Source organism: Mytilus galloprovincialis, chromosome 6, assembly GCF_965363235.1.
Source record: "Mytilus galloprovincialis chromosome 6, xbMytGall1.hap1.1, whole genome shotgun sequence".
Classification (NCBI taxonomy): domain Eukaryota; kingdom Metazoa; phylum Mollusca; class Bivalvia; order Mytilida; family Mytilidae; genus Mytilus; species Mytilus galloprovincialis.
The window spans coordinates 26,959,321-26,979,712 of record NC_134843.1 but is presented as its reverse complement, the minus strand read 5'-3'; the positions used below and the strand labels follow the sequence as shown (position 1 = coordinate 26,979,712).

The 20,392-nt window shown below is 30.1% G+C and overlaps 1 long non-coding RNA gene across 1 annotated transcript; it reads left to right on the top strand.

Moving 5' to 3' along the window:
- Positions 1 to 397: 397 nt before the first annotated feature.
- LOC143079283 (uncharacterized) lies at positions 398 to 8,166 on the top strand. Its single transcript, XR_012979369.1, has 2 exons — positions 398 to 482; positions 5,618 to 8,166. It is a non-coding gene; the product is annotated as an uncharacterized LOC143079283 (long non-coding RNA).
- The last annotated feature ends 12,226 nt before the right edge of the window (positions 8,167 to 20,392 follow it).

The window sequence follows — 20,392 nt, the reverse complement described above, 5'->3', positions numbered from 1 at the left end:
AGAGGGACGAAAGATACCAAAGGGACAGCCAAGTTCATAAATCTAAAACAAACTGACAACGCCATGGCTAAAAATGAAAAAGACAAACAAACAACAGCACACATGACACAACATAGAAAACGAAAGAATAAACAACACGAACCCCATCAAAAAACTAGGGGTGATCTCAGGTGCTTCGGAAGGGTAAGCAGATCCTGCTCCATATGTGGCACCCGTCGTGTTGCTTATAAGTTATTTGATTAATGTAAAAATATTTACTTATAAGTTATATATATTCTGTAGTTGTCTAATTCTAAGTAGACTAGTATTAACTGTCTCCATAAGGACAAAGTTTAAAACCACAAAATAGGCCAAAGCTCGTAATATCTTTTCCTGTTTCCTTAATCACTTGCACGACATAACATACATGAAAGAAAAACAAGATAATTGTCTTCCTACTTGCAGTTACGTATTCACTTGTGATGTTGATCCTTCAATAGACAGTAAGTTGGTATATTTAATTTAAAATAACTTTTTGCATAAAAACAAAAACATGACATATGTATAGCTTCAATAGACTGAAAGAGCAATGATCCTTTTTTTTTAAATTCTAATGACAACCTGCATTAACAGATTTTTTTTTTTTTTTTTTTTTAGTTTTCCGCCTGATATATGTTATTACAATATTTTTATATATACATATAATTCGTCTTAATAACTACAATGTTAGATCTGAGGACTCAGATAGTGAAGCAAGTTGTCCTGAAGAGTAACTGCTTTAGCATGTGTTTTATTCGATTGTCAGTCACTGAATATGCATAATATTTATGTACATATAAAATGATCTTTTCTTTGTATTTAATTATATTCAGAATTATTTTGCATAAATTGCTTCAATGAAAGTATGATGAACTTTTGTCATTTTTTTGCAGCTGTCAGCATCTATTTGTTTTTGCTGTCTATAAACATCAATCTTCTCTTCCATATCTATTGCATCCTTTGCATCTTAAGTAGTAGGTCATTGATCAATAGAAAGTGTGACACTGTCCTGTACATTTCTGTGTGATTCTAATATCCATCTCAGTATCTAGTAGGTACTGAATCAACCAAAATGTATGCTGGTATATATTTCAAGTTTAACTTGATTTTCTTAAAAAGTCTTATCTGATAAGGATATCATTTGAATTTCATAATTAGTAAGTTTAAGTCAGGAAAGATGTTATACAGAGTGAGAGTAGATCATGCAATGCAATCAATATTGCATTCTCTTATATATTTGATTTGACAATTTTTCATGAGTAAAATGATAACATCAAAGACCATAGCAAGTATGATAAGACAATCCCAGATAGTGTTTTGCCCCAAAATGTTTTGATGTCTTTTAATAACTATGAATTGATATTGTTATAGTATCAAGTTAAGTGTTTGTTATTAAATGATTCCAGAAATCCTCATATTATGAAGATTTTTACAGTATTTTCCCCCAAAAAAATGACTTTAATATGCATTCTCATTTATTTTTATAACTTTTTTTATTGTAAACTGTATCAATTCATAACATATGCATCATTCTTGTTATTTTAACTATTTGTGCAGTGTTTGTTTTAAATAATCCCAGAAATCCTCATTTTATGAAGATTTTTACAGTATTTTGACAAAAATGACTTTGAAATGCGTTCTTATGTATTTTTACAACTTTGATATTGTAAACTGTATGAATTCAAAGCATATGAACGAGGGGGGGCAAGGGGGGTCCCAATAACAGCAAAACAGCAAATTGATTTGGCTTATAACAGATAACAAGGAATTAAAATGGACAAAAACAGATAACAGTAAATGAAATATTAAAATAAGTCGGGTCCTTGACAAATCCAGTATTTCTTATTACGGGTATAATCCTTTGTAATGAATTCCATTTTCTATGAACATGGTTTTCATAATTATGTATCTAGATATGTATTTGGTATATTCTTGTCCGTCCGTCGTCAACATGTCGGACATTCTTTAACCAATTTACATAAAATTTTGGAGAATTGTTTATATCTATTGACGTGAGCTCCCTATCGGGTTTTTTTGTAAATTTTAGATTCTGAGTAATGGGGTTTGATTCAATAAAAATGGTGTTTTTTCCAGCTTTCTGATAATATCTCAAAAATCCTTTCACAAATTTGCAAGGAATTTTGGTGAATTGTTTATATCTATTGACATGAGCTCCCTTTCAATTTTAATAAATTTTAGATTTTACGTTTCCGTGTTAAGGATTTTTATTAATTAAAAGGGGGGATTTTCTAGTTTTCGGACATTAACACAAAAACATTTTCAGCAGTTCTCATGAAACTTTGCTGAATTGTTTATATCTATTGTTGTAAGCGCCCTTTCGAATTTTTTTTATTTCCGATTTAATGTTATTCAGTTCAGGGGTTTATTCATTAAAAAGATGGTATTTTCCAGTTTTCGGACAATAACTCAAAAATGTTCTATGCAGTTCTCATGAAACTTTGATGTATTGTTTATATACATGATATATGTTGACTGATTTTTATAAATATCTGAAAGGCATTGAGAAGTTATCGAATATTTCAAAAAGGTGACGGGCGTATCATGCACTCATGGCGTAGCTGTTTATTTGTTATGGAATACTTTTTTCAGCATTTATTTTTGTACAAATATCGAAACTCACACATGTTTGTAATTTAAATAATGTGTAATAAAATTGAGAATGGAAATGAGGAATATGTCAAAGAGACAAAAATCATATCTAGTAAAAATTCAAGGGCAGTTATGGTATCAAAGTAGGTCCAATTGACATAGTTCTTGTGTTTGTTGCTATTAAAAAATGACCTAAAAGAGTTTGAATATATATATTCGCATTCTGACTTTTTTAAATGTCCATTTAATGAGGTGTGTGAATTTTTCTGAATAAGACTATGAGGCAAAGTTGTATACATATAGGGTAAAAAAATCAAAAGCACCAATTATAAGCATGCAATTTATCAAGTAGGACCAAAAGTAATTTATTCCACTATTTTCAAAGTCCTTATTTGAACAAATTTTATCAGGTTTTTGATTGTACCAAGTCTACTAGTAAGTAGAATACATAGTTTAATAGGGGAACTATGGCTTGAAGTTGAAATACATCTTTAATTGTAATGAGTTATGTGCAGCTTCGGAACCCAGTATATGGTGGGAACTTTCATTCTACAATGTATTTGGTTCTGCCTTAAAGGGGCAGAGTCTATGTACCATATAACATAAAAGCTTTTACGAAGGATAATCATAAGATATAATGGAATTGTCCTGGACCTCACTTTTGTGATGAGTATATGTTAATGGAATCCTTCTCTTAATACGGGACCAACATATTAGTAGTGGTAGACTCCAATGTCCAATGATCTTCAATTTCTACCGAATTTTGGCTGTCCCAAAAATGTTAACATCCCAATTTTCAATAACAGTTAACAGCAAATACATTATCACAATAACAGATAACAAAAAAACTAAAAACCCAATAACAGCTAACAAAGAATAAGACAGTAACAGCTAACAGCAAATATATTTTCAGAATAACAGATAACAAAGAATTAAAATGCCCCATAACAGCATAACAGCTAAACCCCTTGCCCCCCCTCATGAACCATTCATCTTATTTTAACTATTTGTGCAGTGTTGGTTATCAAATAATCCCAGAAATCCTCATTTTATGAAGATTTTTACAGTATTTTGCCAAAAAACGACTTTAAAATGCAGCCTTATATGTTTTTATAACTTTGATATTGTAAACTGTATCAATTCAAAACATATGCACCAGTCTTGTTATTTGAACTATTTGTGCAGTGTTTGTTATTAAATAATCCCAGAAATCCTCATTTTATGAAGATTTTTACAGTATTATGCCAAAAAAATGACTTTAAAATGCGGTCTTATGTTTTTTTACAACTTTGATATTGTAAACTGTATCAATTCAAAACATATGCACCAGTCTTGTTATTTCAACTATCTGTGCAGTGTTTGTTATTAAATAATCCCAGAAATCCTCATTTTATCTACAGTTTAATGTCAATTAAAAACTCTGATATAGTTGTTGGTGTTGTACCACTCGACCACCTACAATGTATGCTCTACAATAATAAAGCTTTCGGTAACCGGGTGTTACCTTTCATCGTAAATTTTATCTAGCGTCGTAACACAGTACATGATATACAAGGCATGACGATGGAATTTTTACAGATCACCTGAATTATCTGTCGTAGAGGATCTTTCTTACAAATTAATGTAAAAAGTTTTATCCTGTCCAGAACTATAGAAAAAAAATCACATAACTTTTTATTGCATATAAGGAAATAACCATCACTGGAAAATAACCAATCAAATGTTCCCCTTTTTCTAAACCTGTGTACAAGCTTTAGTAACCACGTAATATCAAATTTTCACAATATTCTATTAAAGGCCAAAATAAAATAAAAATAATGGTGCTTTGAAATACCCAAGATATATGTTTATGACCCAGCAATGTTTTACTGCAACTGCTTTTGGTGGCCGGATGTTACATTTCCTTGTCAGTTTTAATCTCACGTCGTAATACAGTACATGATGTATAAGGTATGAAGATGGAATTGTTACAGATCAACTGAAATAACCATTGTAAAGGATCCTATAAATTAATGCACGATACAGTCACTTAACAAGTGACAACTCTACAACAGATTGATCCATCGGATCACCAGCAGTGATGGTGATACATGGCTGGGTACATTCTGTATATATAATTCGTCTAAACATCAGCCCAACAATGTTAGATCTGTAAATTTCCTTTCGCATTTTTTTTGTACTTCCTTCGCCGGGATTCGAACCCATGATACTGAGATATTGTGACACCAAATCGCCTGCACTGTTTCCGATATGCTAGACCACTCGATCCCCTTGGCTTCACAATAATAAAGCTTTTGGTGGCCGGGTGTTACCTTTCCTTGTCAGTTTTAATCTAGCGTCAGAACAACACAGAGAAAGAACATATGCACTACTTGGTAAAAATCATAGGGCTGTGAGGCATATTTTCAACATTATTAAAGGTTAAGCTTCCTAATGTTAAACTTATACTAAAATTCTGTACTACTCCTTCCTACACTGATGGTCTTCCTCGGAATCAATTTTGACACTATCCATGGGTATTAATACTGGTAAAATTCCAAAGTTGTGTCTGTATGAGTTGAAACATAGACTCTGAGATCATATCTGGGAACCAGAAGGTAGACAAAACAAAATATCTAAGAATATAAGATATCTTCCCAAAAGAGCCTGAGGCGTGGTTAAAATCTTTCTGAATTCTAATGGTTTTTCGTTGAACCTATGTATCTATGAGTGCAACCTATAATCTAGCATCAAGCATGTGAAGTTGGTTTAAGTTATTTAAGTAGTTTCTTCAGAAAGTTTTTAGCCTGGAATGTTGAGTCAACTGTGTCATAATGCATGTACTGTACATGTAAATATTTATCAAGGGGGGACAGTGTAATCGTAGGCATCGCAAGACCAGGTCTATATGATCTTTGAATTTGAAATACTGATATTTTTCTTTTCTTTTTATAATAAATGCACTCTAGACCATCCTGGAACAAGCTTTATCTTATTCTATATTTTACAGAAAACAGCTTGGCAGAACATCATGGAACACGCTCTTCTGTGCAACTTTATACTGATGTTATTTGTATTATGCAGTTACTTTTTATATGCCAAGGGGATTGCATACCCATGTAAAGAAAATTTAAAAAGAGGAAAGCTCCATGTCGATTGTTCAAACAAAGGTTTGCTTAACTTAATATTTTCTGGTATTCCGCAAGTACCATCGAACGCCTTTTCTCTGAACTTGCAACACAACAGTATTCATATAATAAGGAATAAAGATTTAAGACATATGACAAATCTTACAGTGTTGGATTTATCCTACAACAAACTATCTTATATATCTGGAGATGCTTTTAATGGACTTGAGAAGCTGCAGCAACTAAGACTCAATAATAACGAGCTGGATTACAGGCATGATGAAACCACCAGAAGTTTTCAGCCACTGAAATCACTGAAACTACTTTCAATTGAAAACAATGCACATTTATCTTATTTTCCAGAAGAAGCACTAGCATATTTAACAAAACTTGAAATTTTTAAGGTGGATTTACCAAAATCTTCATCAATTTCCATGTCACTAAATTTGGGAAAAGAATATCGTAAACTTACTCACCTGCATTCACTCTACTTAAACGGTGAAGGTAATGAATACCTATATTTAACAATGCACTGCTTTCAATATACACCTAACTTAACACATTTATACATCATTCATTTTCAATCTGTTATAATTCAGAATTTTACAATTTCAAAACTAAATAACTTAAAATTGTTACAAATTGATTATCATAATCATAGACCTCAATTTGGTGAAGAAAGTTTTGAATACCAAAAATTTGGTTTTAATTGGATTCATGAACTATATTTCTCACCAACTGAAATTCTTAAAATACGAAATTTCGTGCCTGATGATTACAAACGTGAATTATTTTTATACTGTGTATGGGACATATTAAATAAATGTTTGAGTAGATCTTTTCGTCAATTACATTTAACAAATATCTTGGGTTTAAACAAAATGTGTGTTCCTACACAATCAGTCTTTCATGCACCACCAAGTCTTCGAATTCTTAATTTGAGAAGGAATAACTTAACTTGGATATCTTTAAATATTTCCTCTGTTGTAACACTAGATTTAAAACATAACAGACTAAGACATTACTTGGAAAATAATAGTTATTTGATAACTCAAACAAGTAAACTTGAAAACATATATCTGTCCCATAATCAAATATACAAGCTCAAGACAGAAATATTCAAAGGACAACCTTATCTAAAACATATTGATTTAAGTTTTAATATTCTTTCAAATATCAGTTTTGATCCTTCTCATTTAGAAAACTTACAAATCTTAAATCTCACAAACAACAAAATTAAATTCTTTAATGAAATCTTCATGAAAAAAGTTGATATACTTCTTAAGAAAAACAACAAAACAAAAATTGATCTTTATAACAACCCACTTCTATGTAAATGCTACACAGTTTCATCTTTAAAGTGGATGTTGCAAATTCGGCAACATTTTATTAAATTTTCTCAATATCAATGCACTTATGAAAATGGAACCAGATCAAAAGCTAATTCATTTGAAAAAGTTATAACTTATCTTGTGCAAGAGTGCTTTAAACTCAAACCAAACACAAAGCATACTTCTAATTTGACTCTAAGTGTGTCAATGACTGTTTTTGGCATTATCACAGCTATGATACTTTCCTCAGCTGTAGTTATCTATAAAAGATGGAAACTTCGTTATTTGTACTATACAGCTAAAATGAAATATACTTCTATAGAGAATGGGGATGAAGACTCGAGAGAATATGATTATGATGCATTCATATCGTACTCTGATGAAGATCGAATGTTCGTTATTAATGATTGCATAAAAAATCTGGAACAAGACAGAAACTTGAAGCTGTGTATTCATGAAAGAGATTTCATTCCAGGTCACGATATAACAAACAACATAGTACGAGCTATACAAACCAGTCGTAAAACAATATGTATCATAACTAGATCATTTCTAAAGTCTGACTTTTGTATGTTTGAGCTTAATATGGCAAAAATGGAAAGTACTCATTCCAGAAACGGAAAAAACATCCTTGTTCTTGTCTTTAATGAGAAGCTATCATCGAAAGATTTGCCGCTCCATTTGTATGAACATCTTCAGAAACAGTCATATATTCAATATCAAAACAACGAAATTGCCAATGCATTTTTCTGGGAAAAAATCAATGACGCTATTTATGCATAAATAATTGACAAAAATGGACTCATGAATACATTATCAGAAAATACTAATCTACAAAGTAAATAAATCTAGATATTCATAATGGAAAAATATGAAAGACTAAAAAAACAGTAAAGATCAAAGGAAATGAAAAAGTGAATTTTATCTGCACTAAACTGACTTGGAGAAAAAAATATATAGAAGGAATTAACAAAGTTTAAAGCGCTTAACCTCAAGTATATACAAGGAGCGTAACAGTTACTATGAAATAATGAAAATTATCACTTACGGTTTAAACTGAATGGTTGACTGTTGGTGTTCAATTAAAACTTCCAACATTGTTTGAACTTTTCATCATTTGGTAGATGGTCTTTTTTTTACTTGTCCTTGACTTGATTACTTGGAAAGTCTCCACCCTAACAATCATTTCTTGGGGGCTGTGGGCCAGTATTTGCATGACAGATCTTTCACCTTTTGGTATATATTTTTTTATTATGACAATCATCATTATATTATATTCTGCAATCTTTCCATAGAATTTTATTCTGTTTTATTATTCAGTATTTTATGATACGATTATTGTCTTTGTTGATGTTGATACTTTACATTTATTTCCCTCACTGAGGGAGATATGAAGACTTGTTCACCCAAGAATATTCATATTTCACTAAGGTGAAAAAATCTTCATATCTCCCGAGGCCAAGGGAAATGAATGTTGTATTCCACTGTTTATCCTTTTTTACTTCTGAACACAAGATATAAGTTAACATAATTGTTTTCCTATCCGTTTTTTTTTTATAACTAAACACAACATACACAATGATAATAAGAACCGATTAAAAATAAATTATTCATTTATTTCTGTTTTTAGATCTGAAATAGTTTTTAAAAGCGAAATTACTTTACTATCTTTGAAAAAAAGGGATCAAAAAGTTTTAAAACATTAACTTTGGGTAACGTCGCTCAAGGCAATCCCGACGTTCAGAGGGGAATATGATACTCAGAAGGGAATATGAAGTTTTGTTCGACGTCACGTGGAATAGTTTCAACCAATCAGATGTTGATTTCGCTATCAAAATCAACATGCAGTGGAATAAAATGATTTATCAACCCCAGATGTATGATGTTAACCGAGACAACGTTTTCTTTTGAGATACTTTTAAATGGGCTCCCTGTTTATATACTAAATATTTCATCTGCTTTTGCAGTTGCTACAATTTTCAAAACAAACAGACCATTTTATGATGTCATCAACCAACATCATTGGCGTTGCCGTGGAATATTTATAATAGTTACACGAACGCTGTTCTAAATCTGATATTAATTTCTCATGATTTTTGCAGTGTTTTATCATAGAGGATTTCCTATGTTTATCCAATGAGAAAACAGAAAATTTATAGTCATGTGATAACATGTTTTATTATGCTTGACGTTTATTATTGTTTTGTTTGTTGTCTTGTTTTTTTGTAATCTAGTGTTCTTGTATTCCTTTGCAAATCATATAAAAAAGAAGATGTGGTATGTTTCCCAATGAGACAACTCTCCACAAGAGACCAAAATCACACAGAAATTAACAAATATAGGTCACCGTACTTTTTAATATATATATTAAGAATTTGACATTCATTTTACAAACAGCTGTTTCTTGTTGAAAATCATGTTTTAACCTGGTTTCTGTGTCACCAGGTTGCTATCTCATTGACATTTACCCCCCCCCCCCCCCCCCCCCCCCTACAATCGCACTTACATGAGATTGTAGCCGAGAAACTCCCATTCGTCTAAAAATTATCAATTAACATATACTTTTTATAACTGACAATTTTCACTTCATATGTAATCTTACAGCTTTATACTGGGTCACAATTAAGATAATGTTAAGGGTGCAGAAATCTTTAAATTGGTAATATTTTTGTTACAGTCAGTTTATAGTCAATGATTTTTTAGAATTCCTATAATACATTCACACAAAATTAAAATAATGTGTGTTACACTGAAACATAGAGGTCAAACTTTATAGAGTATCTAATGTAATAAGGCATATTAACATAAAAAAATGTATGTAGTCCAGTCAATCTAGCATAAATTTTACCCTAACCTGAAAGTAATTGTAACAGAAGATTTTTAAGTTTGAATCTTTAGTATTATACCCCAAATATACATGGAAAAAAGTCCCATAAAATCTTATTTGAGGAAGACTAACAAATCACCATTTAAAATTTCTACGGAGATTTGCGTTGAAAAGGGAGATAACTCTTGCAAAAAAGGGAGAAATATCAATAAAAATTGATACAAAATTATAATTTCACTGCTTCCATACAACAGAATGTATTGATTCTTGATTTTTTTAGCGGTCTTTAGAGTATAACAATAACAACTGTAAAGGTGTTTTCATATCTTTGATCAAGCTATTATCTAGATTTCGTAATTCATTAGTTGACCATTTATTGAATTTTTCAACATGTCAAGGTAAAGAATCTCAAATATGATAAAAATAATTAAGCATGTATTCTTCTTTTTGTGGTTTAAAGTTTCTTTAGAAAAGTAAGATGCTGAAAGAATATAATACACAGATGTAAACATTTCCAAACTTTCACATTATTTTTTTTTTCAAAATGCTCACAAAGCTTCAAATTTGCAATTTCTTTAATGAAATGCAAAAAAATAAAACTACCCATGACACTTTGGTTTTGTATATTTCATGAGCAGAAGATTATATAATTTAATCAAATACAAACTTATAACCCCATCGTATCGTACTTTACATAAATTTCAAGAAAATCAACTAAAAAATGACCCAAAAGGGACCCATTTTTGCGGAGTTATCTCCCCTTCCAATGTTAATTTCCATAGGAAATTAAAAATGCTGATTTTGAGTTTTCCTCAACTTAAATTTTACGGGACTTTTTTGTGTGTATATAAAGGGCATACTGCTATAGATTAGAACTGCAATTAGTTTGAGGTTAAATCTTAGTTTGACTGGACTAATGTGTCCCTAGTAAAGGACCGAACATACAAACAAGTGGCTGTCAAAATGACAGCAAACTTCGTTTTCATTACATTTATTTATGGGTCATTACACCTGGATGCAATATTAAAACATTGTCAATATAAAAGCTGACAACAATTTTGCCATAAGAAACAACATATTAAAATTGGAAAAAAATGGTGGAACAATTCTAAAGTTATTGCTCTTCATTAATAAGAACCATAACACTAAACGACAAAAGTGAAAATTATCATTATCAATATTGACCTCATTGTGTCATCAGTAACAACATACTAAAATGTTAAAAAGCATTTGTTGAACGGTTCTTATGACGTAATTACAAGGAAACAATATAAAGTGCGTTTTTTCAATCAATCAAGGATTTTAAATTTATAAAAATTATAAAATTTCATATGAGGTTGCTGTTGATATATATATCCACATCTTTTAAAAAATATCTTTAAATATTTTTTTTAAATAGTCCTTACATCTGTAAAAACTCTGCATCTTTATTGCATGTTTTCTCAAATAGATTTATATACATAAATTTGGTCATATAGTTCTGTTATTTCTACGCAAGTTCCATATCAGGAAAGTCGCCTCCCAAAACATCAATATAATAATAATAATGTTATTTTTGTCCATTTCAAACATACCCTAAACAAAAATTCTGAGAGTATAGCATGGCAATACATAGTCCCCTACCGGTTAAAAATAAATTGTCCTGGAACAAATGCTAACTTGATCTATAACTTGTCATGGTGTAAGCTATATAACAAATATCAAGTCAATATCTTCAAGCATGACAAAAGAAGTGTGGAAACCTGATTATTTAAGTGAATTCTCTAAGTCCAAGGCTAATTACTCTGCAAAAAATCATCTGACCTGAACAAAATTCGAACTTGGTCTTTAACTTGTAATGATTAAACTATATACCAGATATCAATTCAATATCTTCAAGCATGACGGGAAAAAAGGTGCAGAAAGCTGAATATTTGCGTGTAAGTTCAAGGTTTTCTTTAAATGAGACATATTTTTTTTACCTTTTAATCGATTAATACATGCATAAACCATCTCCAGCTAACGGGTCAAATCAAAGGTCACATAAATATAGATTCAATGTGGTCGAATTATTCACTTGCATGTGAATAATTCATCAGTGGTGTTTCTTATCTTAATTTTGACAAAATTGACACAAATTGGCTGCTAGAGGTGAATTGTATTTCACTATATCACTTACACTAAATATTGAACTCTGTTGCTTTATATGCAATGTTACTACATTGAAGTTTTTATCATAATACCAAGAAGGGGAGAACAACCAGATGAATTTTTCGAGAAAATTCCAATGTATTAAAACAGACAAAAACTATTAAAAAGAATCTTCCAGAAAACGGCAATAAAGATAAATGAAAAGATATTTTTATCTTCCAAAAGAAAGACTCAAGTTTCCCTATAGAGTTACACGACTAAAGTACAGAATACTTGAACTCAAGTGTAATTGTGCATTCACAGTAGTTCACATAAACATTTTATAACTGTGATTTTTCACTTCCTATGTAATCTAACAACTTATAATGGGTTCCAATTCGGATATTGTTGAGGGCGTAGAAATCTTTAATGTGTTTGTAATAGTCAATTTCATCAATGCTTTTTAAGCATTACTTTGTAATACTCTAATATAATCAACACAATATGTGTTACTGTGAAACATATAGTTCCAAATTAAAAGTGAAGTAATCAATGTAAGGTATAACACAAAACAATACATGTGCTCCTTATCAAACAGGCAATGACATAAAGGCACAAACAAGAGATTATTAAAATGACAGCAATCTGGGTTTATATTACATTTATTAGTTGCATTGTCATAGAAATGACGGGTCATATGATCCCAGTTACAGAACACCAGTTCAGTACCCACGAATGGAGTCCCTTAATAAATCTACAATCTTTTAAATGGGGTATTGTACCGAGATGATAATCATGTAAAGATGCTTAAATTTGTAGTATATCCAAAAGGTATTCTCTAAACTTTCAACTTCTGTTAACTTTGTAACACTTAAACATTGAATTATACCTTAAAAGTGAAGTATTTAATGCAAGGTATAACACAAAACAATGTACATCCTCCTTGTCAAACTGAAAAGGACAAATGAAGGACCTGATTTGGGATATGCACAAACAAGAGGTTATCAAATTGACAGCAATCTGGATTTATATTAAATTGATAAGTGTAATTGCTTTCGCAATGAAAGGCCATTACTCCCGAGTGCAAAAGTAAACATTTTCAATATAGAACTTAAGATCAAGTTTGCCTAAGTAACAACATATTAAAATTAGAAAAAAAATTAATTAAACAGTTCTCAAGTTATAACACTCAATAAGAATAAACTCATCATAGATACCAAGATTAAAATTTTATATTTACGCCAGACGCGCGTTTCGTCTATAAAAGACTCATCAGTGACGCTCGAATCAAAAAATGTTTAAAAGGCCAAATAGAGTACGAAGTTGGAGAGCATTGAGGACCAAAAGTTCCTAAAAGTTTTGCCAAATACAGCTAAGGTAATCTATTCCTGAGGTAGAAAGGCCTTAGTTTTTTCAAAAATTCAAAGTTTTGTTAAAACAGTTAATTTTTAATTATGAACATATCAATGATAACTCAAGTCAACACAGAAGTGCTGAGAACCACAACTCTCGAAAGACTAATTTAAAGTATAAATTATCAAAATTAGCATTGTCCTCATTTTGTCATTAGTAACAACCATTTGATGAATAGTTCATATTTATATATTGCATGGAGATGGCATAAGGGCAGTTCCATTCAATCGTTCGTTGTACCCAGGAAAGGTACTTTATAAATTGGGTAACCATCAATAGAGGCAATTTAAAATTTCTCTTACAAGTAAGGTTCATTGTACAAAATAATTTAAACCCATATTTGTGCTTTTCAATATCCTTCCGGGGTCTCCAAGATGATTTTAGGAACAGTCCCTATGTGCCCTTTTCCAATTAATCAAGAACCAAATAAGTTCCTAAACTGCATAAGTTAAAAACAACAAAATTGAATTTAACCTCCAGTTTGTCATCAGTAACACAATACATTATTGCACAGACATAATTAAATATGCAGGAGATATTTTTGAGAGGAATGTTTAAACACTTTTTATATAAAAGTGAAAGAGAAAAACCCAAAAATATGAAATGTTATGTGACCAATGAAACATGAGGTCAAGGTCACCTTACAATCTTTCCATACATTATCATTTCGTATATTTTTTGTTGTATGTACATCGAACGACAAATAAATGTGACGTATATAATTTTCTGACGTCAGACACGCAAATCAATGAATGTGTTTGTAGATAGAGGTTTTTGTGTTCTGTTAAATTGTTCCTTTTAAAATTGTTACACGATGATGACTGCTGTTCCCATATATTGACCATTTTATTTATTGTGTCTGTTTAGTTAACGCATCATTGTAAATATAACGGAATTTGATGAGACTGTCATCAAAGTGAGAGGGTTAGCGCTATAGAACCAGGTTTAATCCTCCATTTTCTACATTTGAAAATGTCTGTACCAAGTCAGGAATATGACAGTTCTTGTCCATTCTTTGTTGATGCGTTTTGTATTTTAATTTTGCCATGTCATTATGGACTTTCCGAATTGATTTTCCTCCAAGTTCAGCACTTTTGTGATTTTACTTTTTGTTATTTATTGTTACTTAGAATGTTATCCTGTCTGTTTCTTTGTGTAAATAATGGTTTTTTCTTGTTTATTCCTTATTATATATACTGATGTGCAATGTCCGAACAAATTTATTTTTTATGTGTTTTATGTACCTTTCTTTTGTCCAATGATTTTTAACATATATTGTAAAGACATCGGTTTCTTGATGAAATTGATGAAAAACCATGTTTTAACCAGATTGCTGTGTCATTGACATTATTACCCCAACATTTATTATATTCTTATAATCATAAAAGAGATTTAGGCACTTAAATTAAAAAAAAACCAAAATTTTCATTATCAAAAAATGTTATCTCTTAAAGTAGCATTACATTTTTGTAGCTAAAATTAAGACTAAATACATGGGTAATGTGCCCCCACTTGCATATCATAACAGGATATGAAGGGACACGACTAAGAATGGAAAAAGTGACACTAACCAATTTTTTTTATTGATCAGAGTTTTGTAATAATTAATATTGTGTATAAGTTTATAACATTTTAATTTTTTTTCCATTTTGTAATGGGGCATATATCTAGAACAGTAAACATGGTAAAAGTGATGCCACCAAAATTCAAATTTTATCTGTGTTTTGTGGTAATAAGCATTGTGTACAAGTTTCATACACTTGGTTGAGGCAAACTAAAGTTAGAGAATGGAAACCAACTTTGGGACATACGGACAGACAAGGGTAAACTATATGCCCTTTGCTATGGCGGGGGCATAAAAACATTACATTGACAAATGCAATGTGAAAAGGAGGTCATATGAAACCGACTACATAGAAATACACACCTTTCAATCGTTCCATACACTTTAATACAGATTCAGAGAAACAGACAAAATCACATACTGTAACCTGAATCACTGATCCATTAAATGAGGTGGAGTTGAAGTACACTTGCTCAAGTCTTTTGAAGAAGGGTTACCAGTTTGACATAATGCAGAGACACACATTCCTTGGTGAAGACCGAAGGCCTCCTTCTAGATGTCTTGGTTATTTTTATTGGAAGTTGCTTTATCAATCATGTTTACTACAGTTCTTTTTTTATTCATATTTAACATTCCGCAAATAAACAACAAATTTTACTAAAATCTTTTATTTCTATTTGAACAATAGTATGCATCATGAAAACAATGTACAGAATTAAAAGAATTAACAGATGTCATTAAAACTTGACAGAGAGATGTTCTAATCAAGATAAGCATATGAACAAAGTGTATCATAATATATTGTTTTAAATCAGGACTACTTTCTCTTCAAAATCAAACAATACTGTACTCATAACATATATAATATACCTGTTTTTAAACCATATTTAATTTTGAATTCTATATTATTAAACTGCTATAATAAAAACAGTTTTGTAAAGAATTTTTCATATCCTGTAAAACAATTCATATGAGTTGATGCTGAAAAAATATAAAAAGTAGAACCACTTAATATGATTGGAACAGTAAAACTAGCTTTATAAAGTAAAGATAATATTTTCATAATACATGTTCATGATACATAAAATTGTTCCAATTTAAATATGTCCAAAATTTAGATCATTGAAATTTTTTTTCAAACTCAAACTTTATTTCTGAAAAATTATGGTTTCTTAATCTTATCTGTCAGCTTACAACCTTAAATAATGTGTCAATTGTTTATAATTCAAAAATTGAAACCCAGAAGTTAAATACCTTTTATATAAATTTAATTGAACTGCTGACAGTGAACCATTCTTTATTTTGAGTAATGTTTTTTCTCAACAAGTTGTCCCCCCCAAAAAGATTCTAAAAATGTTCAAAAGAACTTCTTTAAAATTTTGTTTATACTTCAAATTTTTTGTACAAGGGAATAGACAAAGTCTTGGAAGCAGATTCTTAAAGATTTTTCACTTAATTCCGTCAGTTCCTTATCTTTCAACTTAAATTCAATCATTGCTTCATATGGCAATCCATTCCACTGTACAAAGTATTTTAGTACAAACATGATCAGTATCTTAACAAGGAAATCTTAACCTCCTTTATTTCACTTCCTTGTCTAGATAAATCAAACAAAACTTATGTCAAAATCAGCAAAGTTTGGGATGCAGCAGATCAGAACAATCACTTCACATGTCCGATTTTTATTATATAAAATACCAAGTGTCAGCTTGAAAAAAGATGTATAAATTAATTCAGCTGTTTGTTTTCAAACTGGCTAAAAATTCAATTTTTTTAAGTGTGAAGAAGATAGTATGATCAGTAATCCAATTTATTAAAATTCTGATCATACCATTTCCAATTAAACTGCTGATTTTGATATAAATAAAACATCAAACAGATCTCAAAAGAATACTTTTGAGACCTGTTTAATAAATGCATGGAATAGTCGTGATACAATTCCATACCATAAAACCATTTCAATTACTCTATTGAAACAGAGCAATGACACAACATGTTTTGTTTTCAAAATTTAAAATAATTACCATGTTAAATCTCTCATTTTATGGAAATCTAAAGAATGGACCCTCTTTCAACTTCAAGTCACCAGTACTATAATAATTGTGGAATAATTTTTAACCCTTTATGTGGAATGTTATTTTGTTTTTTGTTGTTTTACTTTTTCCACAAACATGGTGGAAATATATGATCTTGAAAACAAAACATGGAACAAGAAGAAAACAAATTACTAACAGATATTCTAAGCAACAGTTTTGCAAGTTAAACATTCGTATTTCATATAACCAACAAATTGTCCTTAAGATATTCATGTTATGTTTGAAAAGCACATGAAACTGTTTCACAAAATGAAACACTATTCAAAGTTTAGAGTAAAGTTGCACTCAAGAAAATGAAGGTTATTAAACATTGTACACTTAGATTAACTTGTTTTCTTCTTGCCAATTTCTTAAAAACACATATTCAAGTCATATGAAAGAAAAGGATCAATAAAAATAAACAGATAACCATTTACATATTTCTGGAACATTTAAAAAAAAAAAAAACATTGTGGACTTTCATTTGTTATGTTGGAATAGATCACTAGGTCCCTGACCATCAGTTTTCAGTAATATATAACATGAATTATGCGAGATATTTATATGGATCCTTCAGATTATTTGACTGAATATTAATTTTTATTGGTCACTTTTGTTGATTTGTCTCAAAGACCAATAATGAGATCAAAACTGTATATTTTACTGCTAAGATTCTGTTTTTACCTTTCTAGTTTTAACAACATCTGTGTTTTCAATTCTATAAAAATGCATTCGAAAACTAGCTGAACTTATTTAGCTTTCGTATAATGTCCAAGACTGACTTCTTTTGTTTGAATCTTTTAACAATTTAAATCTATTTCTTATTAATATCCTTTTCAGTCTCAAATACTTTCAAAAACTTTCTTCTGTTGTTTTTGAAAGTAGGTTACTAGAAGGGTAAAGACAGCTGTAACAGTGCATTTCATTAAATAAATAACAAATAATTATACAAAATTCCATGCTACATCAGTCATTTTTTCTTGTTTCACTCATAAATGAAATGTTTTTTTTCTGATGCAGTATTGAAATGAAACATATATACTTGTACAAACATAGTATCTTTCACACTAAAAAAAAACATTCAAACTCATTCAACGCAATCATTTCAGTTGTCATGGTTACCATAACTTTTTAAAAACTAGTGACATTTATAGTATTTTCCTAACTTAATTTAAAATAACATTTTCTTTTTCTCCAAATTCAGTATGTTTAACTGATCTAAATGATTTATTTATTATAAATGAGTAAAGGTAAATATCAAATTAATTGGAAGATTCTCTTGAAATTTGTCTAAATAATAAATCAATGCAATGACTGACTCCCTCTTCTCTAACTGGAAAATGTTTGCATCATTTATGTGGTGTATCAAACCTCTAAATTATCATCTTACTTTATGAGAATCAAGCAATTAAGGCCAAAATAAAAAGATTGTATGTTTGCCCAAACGCGACCGACCCAAAATAAACCCGCCGACTCAAATTCTTTTTTTGGCGTTTTTTTGAAGAATTTTTTTTTTCGGATTTTTTTGGGGTCCGCTCCGTCATCGTACAAAACTTAATGTTTGTCGTCTTTGCGTTTGAAAGTAACTGTGAATAAGATTAAAAGAAAGCGTATAAAAGACGCAGTTAATCGATATTCGATGTTCTCTGTTTTTATCTTCTGATTTAACGAACGTAAAGAAGTAAAACATGTGAAGTGGCACAGTTTTTTTTACGCTGTAGTTGTCTGTACTACCAAACCCTTACCTATATGCTCAATGTTAATTTCATCGTGTTATCGAATATCTGATAAGAATATTCAGGTAGATTTGTTCAAAACCATGTGCAATCGAATATTTTCAATGTTATTCTGACAGGAAATGGATCCGGAAGTTGCGAATTTACAATCTTGCAAGAAGATTTTGTTTTTACTGAATAAAAAGGAATTATTTCTTGATAAATTGTTGTCTTTAATTATAATCTTTCTTTATCATGTAAATTAGATGCCCTTTTATTCAAATAGTTCAAATTTACAAGTCTCATTAGACAAGATCAGTACGTTGCTGTTTGGGAGAATTTGATAAAACTACAATTGTTCACAGAATCAGAAATATAATCTTAACTGAATGTTACTCCCTCTGAATAATGTATTGCAATATAAATCCCTTTTGACAAGAGAAATCGGACTTTTGACAGAAATATTTTGTTCACATGTACAAAAGTAAAAACATGTTATGGACGCCATATTGGATTTTTATACAAATTTGTGAGGAAGCCTCTAGAACCATGACCTAAAAATAAATAGTCTTCAGAAAACGTTAACTTTATGCAATTATATTTTATCAATAATGATTATTTTCAAAAATTTAAACTTGATTATTTAAAGAAATAAAATTATAACAAATACGTTTTTAGTTTGGAGATTCTACAGAACATGCTTTGATCTATTTATAGCCAAATTAGTTTACCTGTGTGATAATGTAAATACAAATTTGTTTTCAAAACATAAAAAAAGACACAAACTAAGGATGGTAGATGATAATTCATATAAATATTTTAGGACATTTAATCTATTTTAATAGAAATAGGATTTAAAAACTGCAAACAAATTTAATCATTACATAATCAGCTGATATTTTTTTTTTACACAAACATCGTGTTGATGGAACTGTTGAAAATCACTTCATAAATCCACCAGCCCTTTCACACAGCTAGCAATTGTCAGTGTTATAAACATCTCAGGATACAAATCATATAGAAGACTAATTTATTTATAGAGGTTTTAAATTCATGGCTTTTGGTTTCCTCTACAAAGGTTTGACGGAAAAAAAAGATATACTGTTTTAAGATCTTTTAATATTTTCATGCAAATTCTGATAAAAAAAAAAAAAAAAAAAGAATTTGCCTACCTACCTACCCACACCCAGTCATCATGGGTCGGGTTTGGGCAAACTGAAATATTTTTAATTGTGGCCTAATTCAAAAATTGGCCTTCAAATAAAAACAAAACTATCTCAATAAATAATCACAAGCCTTAATAAAAATGAAATAATTGTATCCTTACAATTTCTAGTTCAGTCAGTTATAGTAGACGCTAGTACAAGACCTTTTCATAATTTTTCTTTTAACTTCTTCAAAATTACATTAATGAGTTCAGATGATTAATACAATCCTAAAATAAACCATACAAAAGACATTAAAATTTAGTTTAGGTGCAATTTCCAAATTATTTCTATCCCCCTATATACTTGCTGTAACACAACTGCACACATTGAAACACAATACATCTATACTACACATACTCATTTAATGCCATATCTTCACACAACTAAACAACTATTCACACAATGTTTTGGCAAC